Below are 16,591 nucleotides of genomic sequence, written 5' to 3' on the forward strand. Positions count from 1 at the left end.
TACCTGCTGGATTTTGGAATTGGATTCTGAAAGGTTTCTCAGAGGTACAGGGATTGGAGAGTATGCCCAGTGTTTCAAAGTGCTGGCAAAGGATCTATAGTAGTTGGGGTGGGGTAAGACATGATTAAAATGATGGGAAAGGTATATCAGGTATGAAACCCAGGTCAACAATCTATTCTTCTCTATGGCTGCCTGAGAAAGAACAGATTTTAGTAATCATACAAGTTTTATATTTGCTCAATGATTCCCACTTTCCTACAAACCTGGTTGGGTGAGTCTTTTCTTGACTAAGTAAGAACCAGGTATTTTTGCATGCATAGGAGAAGTTGTAAGAAAGCCAATGCTATGGTTTGGATATGAAGTATCCCCCAATAAGCTCATGTGAGAGACGATGCCAGAATGTTCTGAGGTCAAAGGATTCAACTATGCCAACTGTAACCCAAGCAGTGGACTGACTAATCCACTTGATGGACTAATAACTTGAAATACATTATTAATTACTGGGTAGGCAAGGGGGACCTAGCTGGAGGAAGTAGGTCATTGGTCATTATTCAGGCCCAGAATAATGGAGTGTGCTGACCATGGACTGAAACATCTAAAAGTGTGAGTCCAAATAAATTTTCTACCTTTAATTTTTTTTTTGGTACCAGGGATTGAATTCAGGGTCACTTAGTTATTGAGCCACATCCTCAGCCCTTTGTCTTTAATTTTTATTTTGAGTCAGGGTCTTGCTAAGTTGCTTAGGGACTCACTAAGGTGCTGAGGCTAGTTTTGAATTTGCAACTCTCCTGCCTCAGGATCCTGATCTGCTGAGATTATAGGTGTGTGTCATCAGGCCCAGCTTACGTTCTTCTTGGGTATTTTGGTCACAAAGACGAGGAGCTGACTACCACAGTTGAGATCCAGGCTTCATTCATAGCTCGCTCCTATTCTTTGCTGCCAAGCCCCAATCTTTTCCATGCAGTTGTTCTCACTCAACAAATGTTTATTGAGCACCTACAAAACGGCAGGGACTGTCCCCGGCATATGGGACTAACACAATTTTGAAAACGTGCATAAATCTCTCACTTTTGAAGGTTGAAGGAAATCCTTATGTGTTACTAGGTGAACTCCATTGAGAGATAAACAATTTGACAAATCCTATTTCTGTGTAATCAGCTTATTGATCACTTTTAACACAGTTGGGTGGATAGAAACCGTTTGATCTTTTTTTCCTCCAACTTCTGTTTTCAACGGGGCTCTGTAGAATTTAGAATTTCTATTTCCTGCATCTTACTGCTATTTTGAGCCGATTCCATAATGTCTTTCTGTCTTTCAATTATTCAAAATTGAGGTTCCCTTCTAACTCTCTCTGCCGGCTTTGGCAATGGCTAAACTTGTACCTTGCAGAATATGAAGACCAATGGGGACAATGGCATGTCCTTCTGATGTTCCTACTTCTTCAGCTGTTTGTTTTATTGAGAGCACGATGGAAAAATATGGGGGGTTTACTGTTTAACTATTTTTATTGTCTTCAGCAACTTGGAGATTGGGAACAGGGGCCAGGAATTTCTGGCTAGGAAATGTCTCCATTGCTTCATAACTTAACTCCTCAAGGTATCGAGGTGAGGAAGGAAGGAAAGGGACCGAGAAAAAGTTTCTATTAATCTAATCGACAGCCTTGTTTGTAGTCTCCTAGGAGTTGATTAGATTACAGCTTTCGCTGTCATTGACACTCTGATGCTGACAGACTGACACACCGGGACACTGTCACTGACACATTGATATTGTGATTTTTATGGGAGGCAGACATCTAAATGCCAGCCCTGGCGCACGCATGGGTTCTGTGGAGGGCCCTACCAAGACTTCCAGACAGTTCCTTGACATGGCAATGCAGACTCTTGCCTTCTTCATATCCTGACTTCAGAAGACATGCATAACCTTGTTTCTGGTCTCCTTTGCCTAAGTGGTTCAGCTAACCCAAGAACTACTAGATGGGAGAACCTTTGCTGCTGGATGGTGGGCATATTTGGCAAGAGCAAGATAACCCATGGCTGGGCTTTGGGGCCCTGCGAAGGTCATAGATGCAAGGTAGCACATGAAATTTCAGGTCTGACAAAACGTCCAGCTATCTCTCTGATTCCTTTCCTACTTGTCTTCTAGGACCAGGGTCAGATTGTTTAGTTTCCTGCAAAAGCAGACGTCCATAAAGAAAACAGAGTTTGCTGGGCAAACTCTTTTCACGGCATTGCCCCATATCGGAGTGATTTTCCAGCTTGTGGAAAATTCAAGAATGGGAATGGATGGAGATATCACCACAGCATGTTTCCATTACGATCACAAAAATACCTGAGATAATCAACGTAGAAGGAGGGAAGGTTTATTTTGGCTCACAGCTTTGGAGGTTTCAGTTCATGGTCAGTTCCCTTGTTTTGGGCCTGTGAGGAGATGGTATATCATGATGGGGGTCCTATGGTAGAGCAAGCTGCTGACTTCATGGTGGTCAGGAAGTGAAAAAGATAAAGAGGAGGGACCAAGTTAGAAAGTGGGCCAAGGACATACCCTATCACAACAGAAGATTTCTCACTAGGCCCCACTTCTTAAAAGTTCCACCTTCTTCCAATATCACCATGGGCTGGGACCAAGCCTTCAACACATGGACCTTTGGGAGACACTTATCCAAACCATAGCATGCTTCCTGATGGCTTCCACCAGTCCCTAATCTGGCCCTTTGTTAGACTGAGGGTGGGGGTGAAGTGTGACGAGAAGGATGACAGGTTGTGGTCTGATTGAAAGTAGAAGAGCTGGTTCTAGGGTCCCTTAACAAACTCTGAGGGAGACAACAGACCCAAAATGCCAGCCACCATCTGTTTGAGTCAGTTTTCTTGCATTATTGTGATCAAAATGCCCAAGGAGAACAACTTAGTAAAAGAAAAGTTTATTTGGGGGCTCATGGTTGAGGTTCAGTCATGGTGGGCTGACGCCATGGCTCTGGGCCTGAGGTGAGACAGAACATAATAGCAAAAGGGCATGGTGGAGGAGCACTCTCTTGTTCATGGTGACCAGGAAGAGAGAGAGAGAGAAGGGAAGGGTCCACAGGGAAGGGGCCCCCTTCCAGAAAACACCCCCAGTGACCCACCCCCATCAGCCATGGCCCACTGCCTACGGTCACTACCCAGTCAGTCCATTCAGACTAGGATGAATTGATTCCATTACAGCTTTCCCGATCCATTCACCTCCCCCCGGAATATTCCTACATCGACACAGGAAATTGTGGGGACATCCCACACAAATCATTACACTATCTTCAAAATGTGTGTTCTTTTCAGTTAGGGGCATCGATTGATTCTGGGACATGAAGAACGTCACAGGATATAATTTCACACATGTTCTTTGAAGACGTGTCTTTAACAGGATATCTCTCAAGGCAACTGGACCCAGCAGGGGACAGCCCACTGCTGACCTTGTCACCTTGAGGATTAACCTGTTACCTCTCCTTTACTCTCCACCTAACCATATTTCCGGCATCTTCGGAGGGATGGGATGAGAAGATGAGAATGCTTTGTGTTCCAGCTTCTGTACCGAGATACTCTGGATACTGTTATCGGATTGTGATATGGGATGTTGGTCATAGCATCATGTGACACGTGGGGTTGGCCATCAACTCACTGCCCCCCACCCCCATGGGTGTTAACATGAGTCTTCCGGTCTGACCACAGATCATCTAGGACACCCTACTGTTTCCCCTCTGCTCCTTTGTTACTACCTTCTAATTTGGAGAGAACATTCTAAGAATGCTGGTGGATGGGAGGGGGGATTGAGTGAAAGCACCCCCACACATGCATTTGGACAGCAGCCTTCTGGGATGAGTAGAGGCCTCCAGCAACCCTGAGTTGAATTTTTTTGTGGCCCCCAAAAAGAGGGTTAGAGAAAGAGTAGTGGAACAGTTTCCTCTTCTGCATAATAGCTACTAGATCTCAGATCTAATTGCAGTTAAATCTGAGGGTCTTTTTTTCTTTTTGTGTCTTCATACATGTACTTTGGATGATAATGATCGTTACATTCCACGATCATTTATAACCCCATGCCCCCTCCCTTCCCTCCAACCCTTATGCCCATCTGGAGTTTGTCTATTCCTCCCATGCTCCCTCTTCCTAACCCATTATAAATCAGCCTCCTTAGATCAAATAGAACATTCGGCATATGTTTTTTTTTGGGATTGGCTTACTTCACTTAGTATTATCTCCTCTAACTCCATTCATTTACCTGCAAATGCCATGATTTTGTTCTCTTTTATTGCTGAATAATATTCCATTGTGTATATATGCCACATTTTTTTTATCCATTCATCTACTGAAGGGCATCTAGGTTGGTTCCACAGTTTAGCTATTGTGAATTGTGCTGCTCTAAACATTGGTGTGGCTGTGTCCCTGTAGTATGCTGTTTTTAAGTCCTTTGAGTATAGACTGAGGAGAGGGATAGCTGGGTCAAATGGTGATTCCTTTTCCAGATTTCCAAGGACTCTCCATACTGCTTTCCATACTGAAATTTGCAGTCCCACCAGCAGTGTATGAGTGTACTTTTTCCCCCACATCCTCACCAACACTTATTGTTGTTTGTCTTCATAATAGCTGCCATTCTGACTGGAGTGAGATGAAATCTTAGATTGGTTTTGATTTGCATTTCTCTAATTGCTAGTGATGATGAACATTTTTTCATATATCTGTTGATTGATTGTATATCATCTTCTGAGAAAAATCTGAGAGTCTTAACATTCCCATTCCCTCTTCTATCTACCAGGGGGCATTGGCATCTCTTGATCATTAAAGACCTTGGAAACTAATGCAGAGAGCCCCTCTTCTTCCCATATTTGTTCTCCTTATAGTTCATTTTATTGTCAGTACTCTCCTCAGATCCCATCTCATTAGCTGCTCTTCATCATTCTACCTTAGGGGCACTTCTGATTTCCTGCCCATTTTCCATGGGAAAACTCATTTATTCACATTTTAAAAATTGCTATCTATATATTTGTGATTCCTAAATACTCCTCTAGCTCAGACCACTATCCCAAATTCCAAATCGATGAGTATTTCCTAGATATCTCCATTTGAATATTTCACAGTCACTTCAACTTGTACATGTCCCAATTGCAACTCATTGTGTCTCCTTATTTCTCAGTTGCTCCTCTCTTGCCATTCCTTGTGTTGGATAACTGTACCCCCAGTTGCCTATGTAACACAGTGGCTCACCAAGAAACATCAGTCTTAGCTCCTACAATTTTCTTAGATTAGTCAATTTCTCTCATCTCTAGTTCTTTGACCCGAGCCTGGTTTACCATTGCCTGTCTCTTTAGTCTCAAAATAGCTTCCCAACCAGTCTTCCTCATTGATAATCTGTTTTCCCCTCTGCTAGCAAGGTGAATTTTCAGGATGAGAAGTAAAATCATGTCATTGCTCTTACTTAATGATGTTCAAATGCTCTTCGTTGTCTTTACGATATGCACTCTCTAGTGTGCTTATAAACTCATTCATTATGTGATTATTACCAACTCTCCACTTGCTCTCCTGCCTATGACCCAGCTCTTTAAATTTTCCATAATTTAAATGAGTATCTTACTTTCTTTTGCAATTGCTGTGTCTGCTGCCTGGGATATACTTTTGATATTCCCTTTCCAGACTCTTTTGCAAAGAGTGTCATCCAACGGACTCCTACTGAATCTTCAGGTTTTAAGCTTAAACTACTTCTTTTGATAGCTCTTCCCAGCCTCTTTATTTTATTAGAACCCACCAATGTGTGTTTCTATAACATCTCATATTTATCCCATCAGAAGATGTATCACACTTTATTGTAACAACTTGATTCATCTTTGAACTCCTCTGCTTCTCTATTAGGCAGGGGCTATGATATCCTAATCACCACTCTAGCCTCAGTGTCTACCAGGTGTCTGCATACAATGTACTTTTGACAAATGGACTAATCATAATATGTGGGTATTTGTACAGAGCCATGTAGATGTGCATATATCCATGCATACACATACCTACATCTCTGTGGAGATATATTATGTGTCTTTCTATCTGTCTTTCCCAGGTTCTGCGGCATGGTAGAAATACCATGGTAGGATTTGATGTTAGGCAGGCAGTTCTACTACCTACTAACTACATGGCAGTTTACTTAACCTTTCTAAAACCTATAATGATGAGAAAAATGACATCTACCTCCCTAGATACTATCATTACCCTGTTTTACAATTCTGGAAATAGATGCATGGAGAAGATAGAACTCTAGTGAGTGGCAGAGTCAAAATTAGAACCCTGGGACTCTGTAGATCCTTGTTCTTGACCTCTATGCAATATTCTCTCTCTCTCTCTCTCTCTCTCTCTCTCTCTCTCTCTGGTGCTACTTTACAGTAATTCTATATGTAATCAGGTAGTTCTATATTTTCATCTGCTTTACTTACTTTACCAGTTTGGAAATAGCCCATGAGAAAGAAAAGTCGTTGCTATAGTTCAGTTTACTGACAGCTTAGCAACATGACAGATTGTATCACAAAACCAAGAGACAAAAAGATCATGAAAGGGAAATAGGAAATTTCTGAAGCAGGAGATTTCTGTGAGCTCTTGACAAAAGGGACAAAATCTGCCCTCTTAGCACTTGGGTGCTTCACAGGACAGGAGAGCAACAGACACTCCTTGTCAACTCACGGATTCATCAGGAAGCCCTTCCAAATGTGCTCATTATGCCTCTCAGTTTTATATTTAACAAACAACATACTGAGGTGTGTCTTATGTCAAGAACTGTCTGGGCACTGGGGTTACAGAAGCGGTCCTCCTCCTAAAGGGTGTGTTGTGTGAGAAGGGAGGCAGGATTGGAAATAGCAATTGGGATATGTTGCCAAGGCAGAGACAAGCTTAGAATGTGGGAGTTCATAGGTGGAGTATCAATAACTTATTTAAGGAAGACTTTTTTTAAAAAAAATTCTGATACTGGGAACTAAACCCAGAGGAGCTCTACCACTGAGCTACATCCCCAGCTCTTTTTATTTTATTTTGAAGATAGCGTCTTGCTCAGTTGCCCAGTCTGGCCTGAAATTTGGGATCCTCCTGCCTTCGCCTCCCCAGCACTTGGGATCACAGGATTACAGGAATGCAGTGCCACACCCAAAAAAAGAATTTTTTTTGGTAGAAGGGATGTCCAGGATGAGACCAGAGTAACTCAAAATGGGGAGGATATGTCTTTCAGGAAGATCAAGGATGAGAGATGGTGGTGATAGAGTGAAAAGCATCTAGAGTTTGAAGTTAGCTGGTCGATGTTGGTATTAATTCTTATCAATTACCATTGCGTAACATGAAGCAAATCAGTTAACTTTTCTACCATTCACTACTAAAAAGTGGGGCTATAAGTGCATACTTTGCAAGGTTATTTGAAGGATCAAGTAGGGACATTATATTTGAAGACGGGTTTTAAAGTGCCACACAGTATGAAATTGAAGTATTAAGTGAAATAATGCACTTAGCATAGTGCTTACCTATAGTAAATCCTCAATAAATGTTACTGCCTTCTTTACACTCGATTGCTATGCTGTTTTGGAATTCCTGTACTCTTCAAAGATGAGTTTCTAAGAAGCTGGATTCATCTGACATCTACCATTTATCTATTCTTCAGACTCATCTGCTGCTTTCCCTCCTTTCTCATTTTTCAAGGCTAGGTGCTCTGCTCAATCAAGATTTTTATTTTCCTGGGGGTTGGTGTTTTCATGTCCATTTTCTTGCCTAGTCACTGTTCTTCCTTGCAAAAGAAAGAGGGGGTTGGGACATTAGGGGGTCAGAAATTTAAGTCTTTGGACCCTAGCAACAAAAGAGGGTCGAGTATAATTGAAAATCTAAAAGTGTAGAAGGATTTTCTGGTCTTATAATGGACTTGTTTTTCATTTAGCCAACAGTATAATTAGGAAATGTTCTGGTTCTTGATGGTATATGGAACATCACTCTATTTTTTTTTTTAAAAAAAAACATTTCTTTTAAGTAAGTTTCAAAGATTGTATCCTAGTGTGGATAGGAATAATTTTCTTGGTAAATCCGTGACCTTTTGTAAAGAGCTCTAGTGCTTCTGGGTTTGGGTTGCTAAGGGATTAATCAGGGCAAGGGACGAAATCAACACTGGGGATGAGAGAGGTTTTTAAACAGCTGAGAGTTGGCTTGCAGAAAATCCAGGGTAGGTGGAAAAACAGACTCACATGATCCTTCCACTGTGGAATGCTTAAGGCTCTGTATTTGTCTTTAGGTGAGGACCAAATGTCAAGGACAGAAACAACAGTAGGGGCTATGACTTGGGTGTCTCATGACCCCTCCACAGTTCATGTAGCCAATTAAATTCCAATGTGGTAGTATTATAAAGTGAGCCTTGTAGGAGGTAATTAGGTCCTGAGAGCAGAACTCTCAAAATGGAGTTAGCAGCCTTATAGAAGGGCTAGAGGGACCAAGTTGGGGTGCTTTCTGTTCCCCCATTTCTTCTGCTACGTGAGGATCTACTGTTCATCCCTTCTGGAATGTGTAGCAATAAGGTACCATCCTCAAGGCAGAAACTGAGCTCTCACCATACACTGAACCTGACAGTGCCTTGATTTTGGACTTTACAGCCTCCAGAGCTATAAGAAAAAAAAATTTCTATTGTTTTAAATTACCCAGCCCCAGGTATTTTTGTTATAATGGCATGACTGATCTAAGACAGCAAGTGCATCTAACTGATCAAAACATAGCAGCAAAAGTCCAAGCATAGAGCATTGCACATAGTAGGTTTTCAACCAGAAAGGGCGGAATTAATTATTTAGCACCCATTTGGCAGAGCACTGCCCCAGGCATGGTGCATAATAATGAGAAAAACAAGTTTCTACTCCTAAAATGCTTGTGATTCCAGTGGCAGAAACGAGAAATGAAAACACAATGAGAAAACCTTTAGACTGATATAATTTCCCAGAAGGAGCTTCAGGAACACATATAAAAAAAGCAACTAATGGTCTGGGTGGGAGTGGGGAGAAGGATGCTTCTGAAAGCAAGGAAAATAGTATTTTCACTCAATAATAGTCTGCACAAAATAAATAGGTAAAAAAGATGAAAAAATTACTTTTGATGGCCAGTGAAGTGGAATTAAAAGAATTATATTCATTAATGGGTACAGAGCACTCAGTGCCTTCTAACTCCAAGTCCTCTTCCTTTCCACCATATAATGCAACATCTTATTATTTTTTAAAAAAATAAAAGCACACATATTTATTTAAAAATTGGACACACAGTTGAACCACCAGGGAACAGAGCTGGAGAAATAGATGTTTCTCCTTTAGTTTATGAGTCATCTTTCCTGCAGCTCTTGTTCTTGGGCTCAGCTCTGACATTTAACTTCTGATTGCACAAGTGGGCTGTGGTTTGTCTGCTTTTGAGGGAATTTAGATTGAGAAAGAATGTGGGAGAGACCTTTTGTCTCTAGCCCCGGGACAATGGATGGAAGAGTAGCTGTGTGGAGAAGTAGACGGGGAAGGATTATTTATCATGAATTTATTATCATTTATTATGATGATGAAATAGGTTAAACGAGGTCTGATGACTACCCACCTTCTCATCATTGCTACACTTTCCTGCTCAGAACTTTCCCACTCCCCCTGACCCTCTCTCTGCCAAGGACAGACAGGTCTGAAGATATGCAAGTAGTTACAAATTATGGGGATTCATTTTGCTTCTCAATTTGACCAGATTCAGGGATGTCTGGAAAATTGGTAAAGCCCCATGCCCTCATGTGTCTAGAAGGGTGTTTATAGAGCAGATTGGCCTGTCGGTGAACCGAGTGGGGAAGACCTACTCTAATGTCACCACTCAGTAGGCTGGGAGCCCAGATGGAACCAAAAAGCAGAAGGGGAGACTGACTCATCTCTTTCTCTCCCTCTCTCCTCCAGCACGTTCATTTCTTCCTGCTGCTGCCCTTGGACATCAGACTCCAGGTTGTTCGGCCTTTGGATTCAGATGGAATCCTTGGCCTCATTTCTCCTTCTGAGGTTCAGCTTCTTGGCCTGAGCTGCTCCAGCCTTCCCTGACTCCCAACCTGTCGACAACTACCAGGGGACTCTTCCGCCTCTGTTTGTGTGAGCCAATCTAATAAATCTTCTTATGATTCTATGTATTCTGTGTCTGTTTCTTTGGGAACCTGACTCATACACTAGTGCAGAGCATATTGGGGGGGGGGGGTTACACCTAAAAGTTGGCAGCATAGGTAGTCTGATGGCCGTAGGAGGAGAGAAGCTCTCTCCTTCTGGCAGGACCCCCGTCATCGGAGAATGCTCTTGTTAGGCACTCGGTATAGATGTCTCCTGGCCTGACCCTGAAAGCTCCATCAGAGAGGAGCTTACAGCCTGTTCAGGACCTCCAGACCCAGCCTCGACCTCTCGAGAGCTTCTTTCACAAGTCGCATTTCTTTGATGCAGACGTAGCAAAGACACAGAACGGAAACCAGAAAGAGAGAGCCAGTTCTTAAAAGAACCCGGGTCTTTCCAGCCTAGGATCTCAGAAGTCTGTAAAGATATTCCTTACTCTAGACGATCTCTTTGTGAATCCTGGAGAGAACTGGACGATGGTTTGGTGCTGAAAAAGGGCAGCACAGACACTGGGTAGAATCCAGAATGAGGAAGAAAAAAGAAGCAGCTCAAAGCCCATCCTGCCCTGATTTCCCTCTTGTAAGCACACCCAGTTTGATGGAAATTCGGTGAGTGATTCTGGTATTGCCATCACCTATCAGATAGTGGTTTAAACGCATTTCACTGAAGCATAAGGTCGGAGGATTTTAGCACATTTGACTAACGGCCTCTAGGGATTTAGCAAACATTCTAAATCTGGGAAACACAACTTAGGGAACATTGTGAGTGTTTTTGGAAAAGACTCCATCTTAAAACATAAGGAAGCAAACAGTCAAGTATAATTGAACATGTCACTTATAATTAAAGTAGTTTATATTAAAAGATCACAGAGACAGCAATCAGGCACCCATTAAGGAGAGTGATAGCGCAACTCTAAGTAACGTTCTAGAAAGGATGGGGCAGAACTAAACAGTTCTAACCACTTAAATTACATGAAATTGAGCAACATTAAAAATTCTGTTCATCGGTCACACCAGCCACATTTCACAGGCAACAGTCATGTTGTGGTGGGGATGAGATGATGGGGAACTCTTCTTTTTTTTTTTCTTTTTAACACTGTCCTATTTACAGTAATGATCATTACTCTTATTTTAAAATATTTTAATTTAAGCATGAAATTGTGATTTTTTATGAATTGGAAAAGTCAAAGACAATGACAGTGAGAACAGAGAGTGGACTGAACAGAAAAGAGACCGCTGTGGACAGTTCTAGCCACAGTTTCAGTAGAATCTTGGCTTCCAAAGACTGATTATCTGGAGTAAGCAGAACATTTTTTTTTTTAATATGTCAGATGAGAACAACAGATACCACTTGCCTTTTTTTTTCCTGTTCCTGATGGACCTATTGCAATGAGTGATAGAATAGAGTTAAGAAGATATTAAGCTACGAAAACTGTAGACATATGTGGATTGGGGAAGAGGAAGCGTTGAACTAGATGGAGGCAAGAGGAGCAAAAAAAAAAAAAAAAAGAAAAAAAATCCTGGTATCTTTATTTTAGGGCCTGAAAAGTACTGCTTCACCCCAAAGCAGCCACCTAGATGCTGTGAACATGTTTCATGTAAATATGATGTGACGTTTTTTTCGAGTAAGTTATGTAAGTCTAGGCAGGATGGCTAATGATCCACTGGATGTGGGGAAAGTGGGTATTGTGGTTTGGATGTGAGGTGTCCCCCGGAAGCTCCTGTGTTCCTGTAGGAATAGTCAGAGGTGAAATGATTAGATTGTGAGAGCTGTAAGCTAATCAGTGCGTCCTAGTTTTAATGGACTCACTGGGTGGTAACAGTACGTCTGTGGGGCGTGGCTGATGGAAGCAGGTCACCGGGACCATGCCCTTTGCTCTCTCTGCTTTCTGGCCACCATGAGTGGAGCAGCCCTCCTCTGCCAAACCCTTCCACCATGATATTCCGTCTCACCTCGGGCCTAGAGCAAGGAGTTGGCTGACCATAAACTGAACCTCTGGAACGGAGCCAAAATGAACTCTTCCTTCTCCATGCTATTCTTGTTTTTTTGTTGTTGTTGTTTTTTGGTCACAACAATGAAATGCTGACTAACACAGTGAGCCAGGTACATAAGCCCAGGAAGAAAAGAGGAATAGAATTTAGTTTATTGCCTGTGATGTACATTTGGATTGAATTCAAAGGGCAAAGGGAGCCGCAGTGGCCCTTTCAGACCAATGTTCTTTCCATATTGTTTTGCATTTACAGTCATGAATCATCTAACAACCGGGGCACATTCTGAGAAATGTATTTTTAGGTGATATCATTGTGTGAACATTATAGGGTGTACTTATGCAAACCGAGCAGCTACTTTGTCACTGGGGGATGTCATCGTAGGGGACCTCTGGCATGTATGTGCTCTGTTGTTGACCAGAAATTTCGTATTTGATGTATAATTGTGTATGGAGGAAAGGTGTGGGGTGTGAGGTACTAGGAAGCTATCATTTCACCTTTCTGAGGAGCATGAAGGAAAACCCATTTCTTTATTTAGCAACCCTCCCTAAAGAGGAAAATAAACAAAAGCCGTGTAGCAATTTGTATTTGTTCTCCAAAGAGTACACTTCAGTGACCGTTTATACCGCACAAATGGTTGCTCACACTTGCTCACAATTTTTCCAAGTGTTCTTCCCGGTTCTCTCTCATCCCATTACTCTACCTGAGAGGAGGTCTCACCTAAATTTTCCTCCACTTGGTGACACACCTGGAGATGTTTTAGAGTCCCTCGTCAATTAAGAGCAACTGCCTGGTTGTCCCACTCTTCAACCCATCTCTTTCTGGGGTGCAGAAGCAATCCCGAACTGTTAGTGTGGCTCAGGTGCAAAGTCCAAGGCTGTGAGTGTTCCTAGAAGTGAGGGAGGGAGGTACTGGTGAGAGGGATGGAAATATGGGATGTGGGAGTAAATCCCACTGCTAGTGCGTAACAACTGTTTTAGCACCAGAAGACCACTTTTTTTTTTTTTTTTTTTTTTTTTTTAACCTACTGGTTGCTATTTGAGTCTCTGCCCTGCTAGAAGTGAGTACAGCTGAGCACGGGAACAGCAGCCCTTCTGCCACCCAAGACTGGGCCTTCTGTGAGACGGCACCCTAGGGGCATTTCTGTGTAAGGAACACACCAGTAGATAATCTCAAAAGCGCGGCATAGAACAGAAAGGAGCTTTCAAAATGATTTATACATTCCAGAAGGATAAAAACCCTGTGGGAGAGTAAGAACACTGAAATGTGCTCATGCATCAAAATCGTAGTCATGAAGCCAATATTCCTACCAGAGGAAAAAAAAAAAAGAAAAAGAAGTGGAGGGGGGAAAACACAATTTGAGGGTTGAAAAAAGGAAATACCATTTGCAAAGGGAAGAAATTATCCCAGAGACTGTGGACATGCCAAAACATTTCAATCTTTTTATATGCAACATCTTTGCCTAGAAACAACCTGTTTATTAAAAGAATTAAAATATGCAAGGTAGGCTAAGTCTCTGTAATTAAATTTTGTGTGTCAAGGAATCGTGCAGTTAAAGAAATAATGATGGTGCCTTGTTATCAGAATTCCCACTCGTCTCCTCTCCTCTCCTTTCTTTTATTCTTTCTTCCCCCACTTTCTCCTCCCTCCCCGACCCTCCTTGACTTTCTATTCCCTTTTCCTCTCCTCTCCTCTCCCCTTTTTCCCTTTTCGTTTAAAACAGAATAAATCCAAGAAACCATGGATGGAGGAGTTAACTTAGTAAGAATCGGATGATTACATGATCTATTTCAATAAACCACAGAATGGTCCTTCTTTGGGACAGAGCCTCCTTAGACTAAAAAAATGTCCACCCATCTTCTTGAGGGTGTGGAACCTGTCTGTGCTCCTTTGTATTGTAGAACAGATCAAACAGTTACAAAAGATTACTGCAGTGTCGCGAAACCTGATTGTCAGTTTTTGTTAAAGTCAGGCTCAGCCTTATGAGGTTCTAGGCTAGCCTCTGGAGATTATGAGATCACTTAGATCCCACCAGACTCTGGCTGGGACTCCAGAGGCTAATCACACGGAGCCCTTCCGACCCTGTTGACTTTGCCTTTAAGGGAGCTGCTTCCTAAACTCCGTGATTAGGAAGGGACTCTCAGAGGAGTTCTGTTGGGCAACTCCTGTCTCCTGGGTTAATTTTCTAGGAGACTTACCATATTCATCCCGTGGGTCTGCATGGAGTCAGAATCCAGAAATAAGCCAGGGGATCTCATTACAAGTGGTGCACACAGGCATACTGAGCAAGCTTTGATCTCACGTGGCCTGGTACCTAAGTTTTCTTCTAGTAAAAAATAGCTCGACCTCAGTTGAAGGTATGTGGAATGTCACTTGGCACTATTCTTTGTTCTTTTGAATCCTTGTTAGTGGTTTGTTCTTGGTTAGTTATGGGTGAAAAATGCTCCTGTATAAAGTCAAAGGTGAGGCTCCTTTGTGTATATAGAAAGAACTTGCCTGGTTTCTCCTATTAGAAGGGGAAATGCATGGATTTGTTTAGGTAAGAACTAGATATAGGGACAGAGACTGAAACTGGAGTATGAATATTACTATTTATCCATAAAGAAGAAAAAAATCCTGTCATTTGCTGGAACATGGATTCAACTGGAGAACATTTTGATGCGTGAAACTCACTTCATGATCAGACACCAAACAGTGAAACAAACACTGAAAGACAAATACCCCATGTTCTCACTTGTATAATGAAACAGTAAGTGAACCTTGTATGGAATGGAATAGTAGATACTGGGGAAAAGAGAGGAAGAGACTGAAAGAAATTGGGAGGAGGACTAGGAAAGGTGCTGGGGGAGGGGGCTTGAGAGTAGAAGTGCTATTGGATACGGTTGATGCAATAGGTATGTATGGATGGAAATATCAGAGTGAATTTGCCAGTTTGTACAATTAGCATGTATATTAATAAATACAACACAACAACAACAAAGACAACAAGAAAAAGAAATAATAAACCACACCTCTACCTCAGGTGGAGTTGGGAGGGGAAGTAGGAGGATATCAACCTGTGATAGAAAAGAATCCTAGAAATGTGAGAGATAGATTACGGCACAGGCTGATTACTGTTAGGGAAATCCATATTTAGATGACACAGACTTATTAGAATATAAACTCCAAAAAAAAGGCAAACACCACGATTATTTCACCCAATATAATATTTTCAGTGCCTGGCATAGTTCCTGGAATAGAATAGTGGCTCAATAAATAATTGAACAAATGGATGCTTCTATCCAGTGTACTGGCTTCATCCCTGAAATTTGCTTTAGGTTCCTTGGCAGAAGGGATTGTTGAACTGAAAAAAAACATCCTACTGTTGGGTGCTTCTACGATGTTAGGGCAAGCAACATGTTCACATGTTCTCAATGGAAACATGTTATGCAAGAACAGAGGATCTTTCTGGTCCTCACAATGCACATTTATGGAAAGAAGGGTAATTAGTCGTAAGGAACATAAAGCAGACCTCAGCTCACGAGATGGCAGTTGGAAACTAATAATTTCCCACATTGCTGAAGTTCTTGTCTAATGAAGTTCATGTTCTGAATACCAAATATTTCCAGGTTCTACCTGTTCCTGTGTGTCCTGATCCCATTCTGGGAGATCCTAGACCGTCCCCTATGTTCTTGGTCTGATGCCTGTCTCTGTCCATTTGAAGTAATCACGGGTTATCATTTGGAAGCTATCCTGGATTTAGTTTTTTTTTTTATTTCCCTTGGCTTCATCTCTATTATGTGTGGGCAAGGACTGTCTTTTTGCCCACAAAAAGCCAAAACTCCCTCCAAGGCCTTTGCTTCTCTGAGAAGGCACCTCATATCTTTTGAATGTACCAGACGCTATGCTCCATACTTTTTATAATCACAAAATAATTACTACTAATAGCATCTGACATTTATTTTGGAGTGTTATAATTCGCCTGCCACTTGTGCTGAGTTGTACCTGAAATGGACATAGAAATGTGAGCGGCCCTGGCCATGGAGGGTAGAGTCACCTTAAAGGTTTCAATGACATCCTGTGAGAAGGAGGGATTGGTGGAAGGGATTGGAAGCGGAGGATTCATGTGAGCAATATTCGTAGTATAATTTGTTTTTGATCATATCAGTGCAGCATTATGAAAAGCAAGCCCTGCACAATACCCCGGGGGTTTTTGAGACAGAAAGGCACGTTTGTCTTTACACAAAATGATCCCAGTTTCTTATGCATTTTTAGTTTTCATTCCGATTCTAGTTTTTCCCCCTCTAGCTCATTACTCGCTGTCAAGTTCTCAACGATTGCTTACTTATCTCTTTACAGTTGCCTCCCTGTCGCAACCTCAGACTTCTTTTCTATTGATTCATAGTTGGAAAAACAAATAGAAAGATTTCGATTCCAATTCTGCACCTGATCTGAATTGCTATTAAAATAATTATTAGTAGTTTGTAAAATGTTGCCACTGCTG

The 16,591-nt window shown here is 41.8% G+C and overlaps 1 protein-coding gene across 6 annotated transcripts in view; it reads left to right on the top strand.

The window, feature by feature from the left end:
• The window catches only part of LOC110599556 (C-reactive protein), a 153,835-nt gene extending 143,690 nt beyond the window's left edge, over nt 1-10,145 (top strand). For all 6 annotated transcript variants that reach the window (XR_013428146.1, XR_005734724.2, XR_013428144.1 and 3 more), the window contains one exon: nt 9,926-10,145. The gene's annotated coding sequence lies outside the window, so the exon portion shown is untranslated. The remainder of the gene's footprint in view (nt 1-9,925) is intronic.
• Nucleotides 10,146-16,591: the final 6,446 nt, after the last annotated feature.

Source organism: Ictidomys tridecemlineatus, chromosome 11 (assembly GCF_052094955.1).
Source record: "Ictidomys tridecemlineatus isolate mIctTri1 chromosome 11, mIctTri1.hap1, whole genome shotgun sequence".
NCBI classification, from domain to species: domain Eukaryota; kingdom Metazoa; phylum Chordata; class Mammalia; order Rodentia; family Sciuridae; genus Ictidomys; species Ictidomys tridecemlineatus.